General features: G+C 34.9%; 1 pseudogene; it reads left to right on the top strand.

Moving 5' to 3' along the window:
- The window catches only part of LOC137624493 (uncharacterized), a 7,596-nt pseudogene extending 2,476 nt beyond the window's left edge, over positions 1-5,120 (top strand).
- The last annotated feature ends 2,380 nt before the right edge of the window (positions 5,121-7,500 follow it).

The following is a 7,500-nucleotide window of genomic DNA, read 5'->3' as shown; positions in this document are numbered from 1 at the left end:
TAAGGGACTTTCCATGCCTCATGATGATCAGGGGGAATCACAACCATCCCCTTGACACGGCTGAAGTTCTGAATGAACTGAGAGTTTCTCCATGCACCAGAGAGATGTTCAACAAGTACTTCAGACAAGGTATATGAAATGTTATTTTCATGTGCATAAATCATCAAACTTTAAAGATGTCATAACAATTGAGCTTTGCCTTATAATGTAGGTACTGTGTTCTTTCCAGATAAAAATTATGACAGTGATTTTTGGGAAGAGCACTAAATAAGTAGATGATACATACATCACTGTTTTTAATTTATAAATATGTAAGAATAGATTAAGTACGTTTTCTGATATTCTGCATAAATGTATATATATATATATATATATATATATATATATATATATATATATATATATATATATATATATATATATATATATATAGGTAGTAGGTTGGCCAAGGCACCAGCCGCCCGTTGAAATACTACCGCCAGAGAGTTATGGGGTCCTTTGACTGGCCAGACAGTACTACGTTGGATCCTTCTCTTTGGTTACGGTTCTTTCTCTTTGCCTACACATACGCCGAATAGTCTGGCCTATTCTTAACAGATTCTCCTCTGTCCTCACACACCTGACAACACTGAGGTTACTAAACAATTCTTCTTCGCTCAAGGGGTTAACTACTGCACTGTATTTGTTCTGTGGCTACTTTCCTCTTAGTAAGGGTAGAAGAGACTCTTTAGCTATGGTAAGCAGCTCTTCTAGGAGAAGGACACTCCAAAATCAAACCATTGTTCTCTAGTCTTGGGTAGTGCCATAGCCTCTGTACCATGGTCTTCCACTGTCTTGGGTTAGAGTTCTCTTGCTTGAGGGTACAATCAGGCACACTATTCTATTTAATTTCTCTTCCTCTTGTTTTGTTAAAGTTTTCATAGTTTATATAGGAAATATTTATTTTAATGTTACTCTTCTTAAAATATTTTATTTTTCCTTCTTTCCTTTCCTTACTGGGCTATTTTCCCTGTTGGGGCCCCTGGGCTTATAGCATTCTGCTTTTCCAGCTAGGGTTGTAGCTTAGCAAATAATAATAATAATAATAATAATAATATATATATATATATCTATATATATATATATATATATATATATATATATATATATATATATATATATTTGTATTTGTTTATTTTTTAACACTATATTTTAGTCCCTCATATACATACAGTATTTCTATATTGCAGTCCCTCTTTTCAGAAATCTTATACAGTACGGTGAAGCTCATGTGTCTTCTTCGACCAATGCAAAGTGGATAAAATGTAGTACGAGGTTAAAAAAAGCAAAACAAAAAAAAATAGTAACAAACTCAAAGTTTGAGATATATAGTATAAGCTTTAAGCTTAAGATGTATAATTTAAGCTCTAAGCTCAAGATATATAGTAAAAGCTCTAAGTTTAATATATTTAATATAAGCTCTAAGCTTAAGATATATAAGCTCTAACTTTAAGATGTATAATATAAGATTTAATTACGCTTAAGATATATAATATAAGCTCTAAGCATAATATATATAACGTAAGCTCTAAGCTTAAGATATAAAAGTTGCCACATATTACTTTAGGCTTAGAAATAAGCTGTAAGCTATATCCTAATCCCTCAGTATAGTATGTATATACTGAAATTATGCCCCATGAGTTTTACTTTGTAGCACTACCAAGTAAATAAAGTACTCCAATATTAAAACATTGGGCATTTTATACTTTTACAGGAAGTTAAAATCCCATTATAAACTGCATGTACTACTTAGCAACATGTTTCTTCTGATTTTGTAAGCCCATCTATCCATTCCTTACATTTGGTGTTTTCAAAAAGCAAGGAATACAATTTCAGTATTCTTACATCCCAACGCAGGGTGAGTATAAAAAATATGTGCTTATGTTTTACAGATTTGACACCAGGTCAAGCATACAGGCACAATTTGTTAAAGATGGACTTGAGTGAAGAATTGTACGATTAAGCCAAGAAATCTATAAATTCATCTCCAAAGTCTGTTCAGTATGTGTGGACAGTTTGGAGGCAGAGTGAGCATGGGGGGCTAAATACCCCATCAATGTTTGATGCAATAAGGAAATATGTAAAAGACCATCCCGAACTTATTCTGAAAAGTAGTCATGAAAATTATAAATTTGCAGTTGTTTTGGTTACCCCCTTCATGATGAGAGCACACAGGCAGCTGAGAGAGGCAGGGAAAGTGGTGTTTATTGATGCAACAGGCTGTGTAGATCAGCTAAACACAGCAGTCATACCATTCCTTCGTGCTGGACCAGCTGGGGCTGTACCATTGGCTTTGGTTTTCACCTCTTGTCAAGATGAAGCAACATTAACTAAAGGTAATCAATGTGTATAGTGTATCCTTTAATTCTCAATTTCCTATTTTTTTGTGTATTAGCTTTTCAAGATTTTCCTAATGGAATGCAATTTATATATAATTTCCTATTGTGTGCTTTACAGGGTTTGGTATGGTAAAGGAAGCACTTGGGACTACACCTTCTATGGGAAAGGAAAGCCGCAGTTCTTCATGACGGTCAATTGCGATGCAGAAAGGAAGGCTTTAGCAGTCACTTCTCCTACTTCCCAGTAATTCCTATGTATATTTCACATACTACAACAAGTATGGCGCTGGCTCTTTGATTCTAAGCATGGCATCCATAAAAAGGATCGCCAAGAACTAATGGCTGCAGTAAAATCTCTTGTTTATGCAGAGTCAAGGGAAGCTTTTCAAGATTTGCTGGAGAAGCTACTAAACAATCCTTTTGCTGAGAAATACCCTAATTTCAAATGGTAATGTTTCTCACTATTCGTAAAGTCTTTGGAAAGTAGAGCAGGTATTTTTTCTGTTGTATAATATGGATCAAGTTTTACACTTTAATGTGCATTTTTTCCTTTCTTTAACCATATGTAATAATTCATGTTATAGTGATTTCAATTCATTATTTCAGCCACCTGACCACCCTAGTCCCAAAGCGAGAGGAGTGGGCGATTGCCTTCAGAGCTGGTACAGTGTTGAGAGGTCATCACACTAACAATTACTGTGAGACCTCAATGTGTATCATTAGGGATATTATTCTTAATAGGTAAGGATAAAACTTAACTAAAACTAATTTATTTATTTTAATTTAATTTGACATAACTGTACTCAGGACTGGATTTATCTGTATGTGGGTCCAAGACAATTTTTCATTAGTGGACCCCAAAAATAATTATGTGAAATAATTTTAGGAAACAATGAAACAAACCATTCATCCCCATGTCCCTGGTATATCCCAACAAGTCCTCAGTGGACCCCTAGTTACCAGCAAGCCCTAGGTTAATGGCCTATGTTGCCCAGTAAAATATCTGAGCCTGACTTATATATCAGGGGCAGACAATCTTTTCAGAGTGAGAGCCAGTTGAGAAATACATATGACCTGCTTACAGGCCGGGGAAAGAAAGCGACTACAAACACAGTCTTTTGGAAGCTATACAAATAAATAATAGGGCTGATGCTGCTTGTCATGAATACTTTTTGTTGTGTTGTGTTGTGTTTATGCTCTAACCCAAGTGCACTAGTAGGTACTATCTGTCCTTAGTTGTTGGGAGAAATCTGTTTGTGCTGCTAGCAATGGTTTTAAAGTGGCACCTGTAGATGGTCTATGCCACCCCCCCCCCCCCCCCCCCAGAACTCATCTTTGTTACTGTGGAATTACAATTAAAAGTTTCAATTCCATCTGCTTGAAATCTGCACCCAGGGACCCTACATGAAAAAAGCCTCCAGTTAAGGGTTTGCAGGGCAGACTCCCATGTTAATGTTGATAAGTTTGATGGGCCAGATGTTACACCTTAAAGAGTCAGAGATAGACCACCCTAGCTGCAGATGATATTAGGTAGTTCTTCAAATTATGTTCTGTATTTAAAATCAGTCACATGAAGACATCTTATCAACAGAAGGCAACATATTGTTGTTTTATTATATTAGAAATACATACCGTGACTTTCATTACTACACTCTTCTTCACATAGAAAAATAAACTGTCATACAGGGTGGAAGCTGACACAGTCTTTTTTAAATAGATAGTATTGTTCATAGTAGGAAGAAGCCCTTGGTAGGTGACCCTTAGATGTAGAGCCATCTAATTAATTAGTTTATCATTATTTTTCAGATGCAAGGCCTACAACACTGCTCAGCTGGTAGTGTTTATGGCAGAAATTTTTGACTCTTACATGAGACAGCGCATAGTGGATGTGGCACTGGGTCGACGACGAATCAAGCAAGTGATCATGGACACACTCCCTTTGGAAGCAGTAAAACCCTTGGGTGGAGGTATATACCAGGTGCAGAGTGAGTTACCCCCGAACAAATATATGTGGTAGACCTTAATATTGGTATATGCACATGCATTAAAGGAAACAATGGTGCAGTCTGTAAGCATCAGGTTGTATGTGCTAACCAAGGGATGTCTGTGGTGCCCCAGATGCTTGTGTTGAACAGCAGCAGCCGTCATCGGACGGTAGTTTTATCCCTTGATGAGGAGAAAGCCCCCAAAGAATGTTTTTTCAAGTCTTTTAAGGAAGTAGAAAGTGGAAAAACTATTGAAGAAAATTGTGACACTTTTATTGAAGGAAATTCGTCCAATGATAATTGTACAGGCCCCCAGATGGAAACTGAAACACATGATGTGATGTCCGCAAGCAGCATTAAAGAAGAACATGTTGGAATTGAAGACATTATTGCACAGTCACGTGAGGCTGCTGAAACACTTGTGAAAGCATGTGCTAAATTTGGTAAGGCAGACACCCTTATGGGTATGAAAAAATTCATAGGACGTTTAAGGTCAATAAAATCAGCAAACCAACTAAACAGTTTCTTGAACATAACGGGATCTTCCATGAAAAAAGGAGCTGGTCGAGGGAAGATACCTTGCCAGCCAACTTCAATCGCAAGAAGAACCCCAGGTATGCCAAGAGGAGCTGCTACCCTTGGTAAGGGACGTCGACCTACAACAACTCTAGCATCAAGGCCCAAACGTCCTCATAACCTGGCCCATAATGTCAATAGCAATGTGGCCAATGCTAAGTCCTATGGCACTGGTCGCTGATAAAGAAGTCTCTCTCTCTCTCTCTCTCTCTCTCTCTCTCTCTCTCTCTCTCTCTGTTGTAATGTATATTTTTTTATTTTAAAGTTAATTTTGCAAGTATTCATAAAAGGAAACAAATATTACCTGAGTTTTAATGTATCCATGACTAGATGAAGCTATGGGTGTGCTTAAGTTGATAATAAAAATTATCATCTAAAAGAGAAAAAGAACAGCTTAGTTACATATTTATTGTTGACATTATTAATCGTTATTTTATTTATAGTAATGTGGTGACTTGGTGCCCAGTGCACAATTATGAAGTACAACTATCTGGGTGGGGTACTGCTTCCTTAAGAGATACAGAGCATCATGAGTGTCTCTTCCAATGTCTGGTGGGACAATTTCCTGACGATAGTAATAGGAAGACTATAATTTTGAAGACATTTTAGCGAAGATTAAGAGTAAGAAGTGAAGTGGGCAGTTCATATAAAGCACAGAACTAAATATGAAATCGCTTAAGATAATACAGGGGAAAGGCGCAAGGATAGTCTAATAAATCTTACTTACTATCCTCTGAAAGGCGTAAAAACGGGTGTTGTAATAAATGAATATACGTAATGCTAATATAGGTTATCTTGTCTCATTAGTATTCACAAAAGAAAAACAAAATCATAACATACAAGTATATATACGCATGTCTTAGCCAAATATGACGTAAAAATTGTATGCATTCCAATTAATTTTTTCGCCTTTCTAGTATGGAATTATGGACGAAAATTGGCGGGATTTACAGTGTTACCATTCAACTAAACTTATTACACCATGTTAATTTTGTACAGCGTACCCTAGGAAGGGAGAAAACTCAATGGCATAAACATATCATATATATTTTTTATTAATTGTTTATAAAGTAGGCTTCGTTCAAACAGCTACAAGCGTGTTTTTAAAATGTTGTTTATACAGCTGTAGCTGGTATAATGTAAAGGGGCGAAGCCTGGCCACGGATGACGGGCGAGGTGGCGAGGCTTGTATATACTACATCGGACTTCAGGAATATGCACCCCGCATCATAGTATAATATCTTTTTGGTGTCCAGACCTGGGATCATAGTATATATATATATATATATATATATATATATATATATATATATATATATATATATATACATATAAATATACATATATATATATATATATATATATATATATATATATATATAATATATAATATATATATATATATATATATATATATATATATATATATATATATATATATATATATATATATATATATATATATATATGTACATGTATATATATAAATATATATATATATATATATATATATATATATATATATATATATATATATATATATATTTATATATATATATAAATATATATATGTATATATACATATATATATATATATATATATATATATATATATATATATATATATATATATATATATATATATAATATGGTCCCAGGCATCGGCACCAAAAATATATTATACTTGGAGGAGTAGCGAGAACTTTAGTTGTGGAGGAAATGATCCCCCCAAACCTTGATGAAGTAACTAGTAGCTGGGTGACTGATTGAGTTAACAGTGATGGACAAGATGTCTTTGTGGCTTTTAATCTTGATGGTTGGAGGAGGATCTTACTAAAATTAGTATGGAATGTCAGGGATCACTTGCCTTAGTGATATAGGCACTGCGTATTACACAGAACTGGCTATCGTTTGGTGAATTTATTGAATGAATCCTCTATATGTGGTGAGTCTTTGGAAAATGAAAATGACAGAATGGTCTTAGTCTCTTGAGTAGCGAGGTGCTAAAAATTTCTATGTTTATAAATACTTGAGAAAAAAATTTGAATTAGTAAGTTGAATGTCAGAACCATGAATCAGATTGGGAAGTTACAGGAAGTGGAGAATGAATTTATGAAATATAGGCTGGATATCTTAACCCTAACTGAAACATGTATAAAGGGGATTGGTAAAGAAATCTTAGAGCAAAGAAATATATATATCTACTCAGGAAGAACAGATGGAGTTGGAAGAGAAGAGTAGGTATGATGATATCATCAAAAGCAGAGAAGGCATTAACGGAATGGAGAGCTGTAAATAATAGACTATTACTTGCAAGATTTAAATCAAGGCTGTGCAATATGAGTATTATAGTTTGCTATGCACAAACGATTCCCCTGAAGAAATGAAACATGAATACTATGAAAAACTTTAGAGTTTAATAGATGAGATCCCCGAGAGAGATATGTAAATTGTGATTGGTGACTTCAATGCTAACGTTGGAAGAAGAGATCAAGGGGTCAGAGAATGTGATGGGTGTTGAGGGTCTTGGTGAAGCTACAAATGATAATGGAGCACATCTC

This window comes from Palaemon carinicauda, chromosome 1, assembly GCF_036898095.1.
Source record: "Palaemon carinicauda isolate YSFRI2023 chromosome 1, ASM3689809v2, whole genome shotgun sequence".
Lineage (NCBI taxonomy): Eukaryota > Metazoa > Arthropoda > Malacostraca > Decapoda > Palaemonidae > Palaemon > Palaemon carinicauda.
The sequence above is the reverse complement of the archived record's forward strand: the minus strand, read 5'-3'. Positions and strand labels throughout refer to the sequence as shown.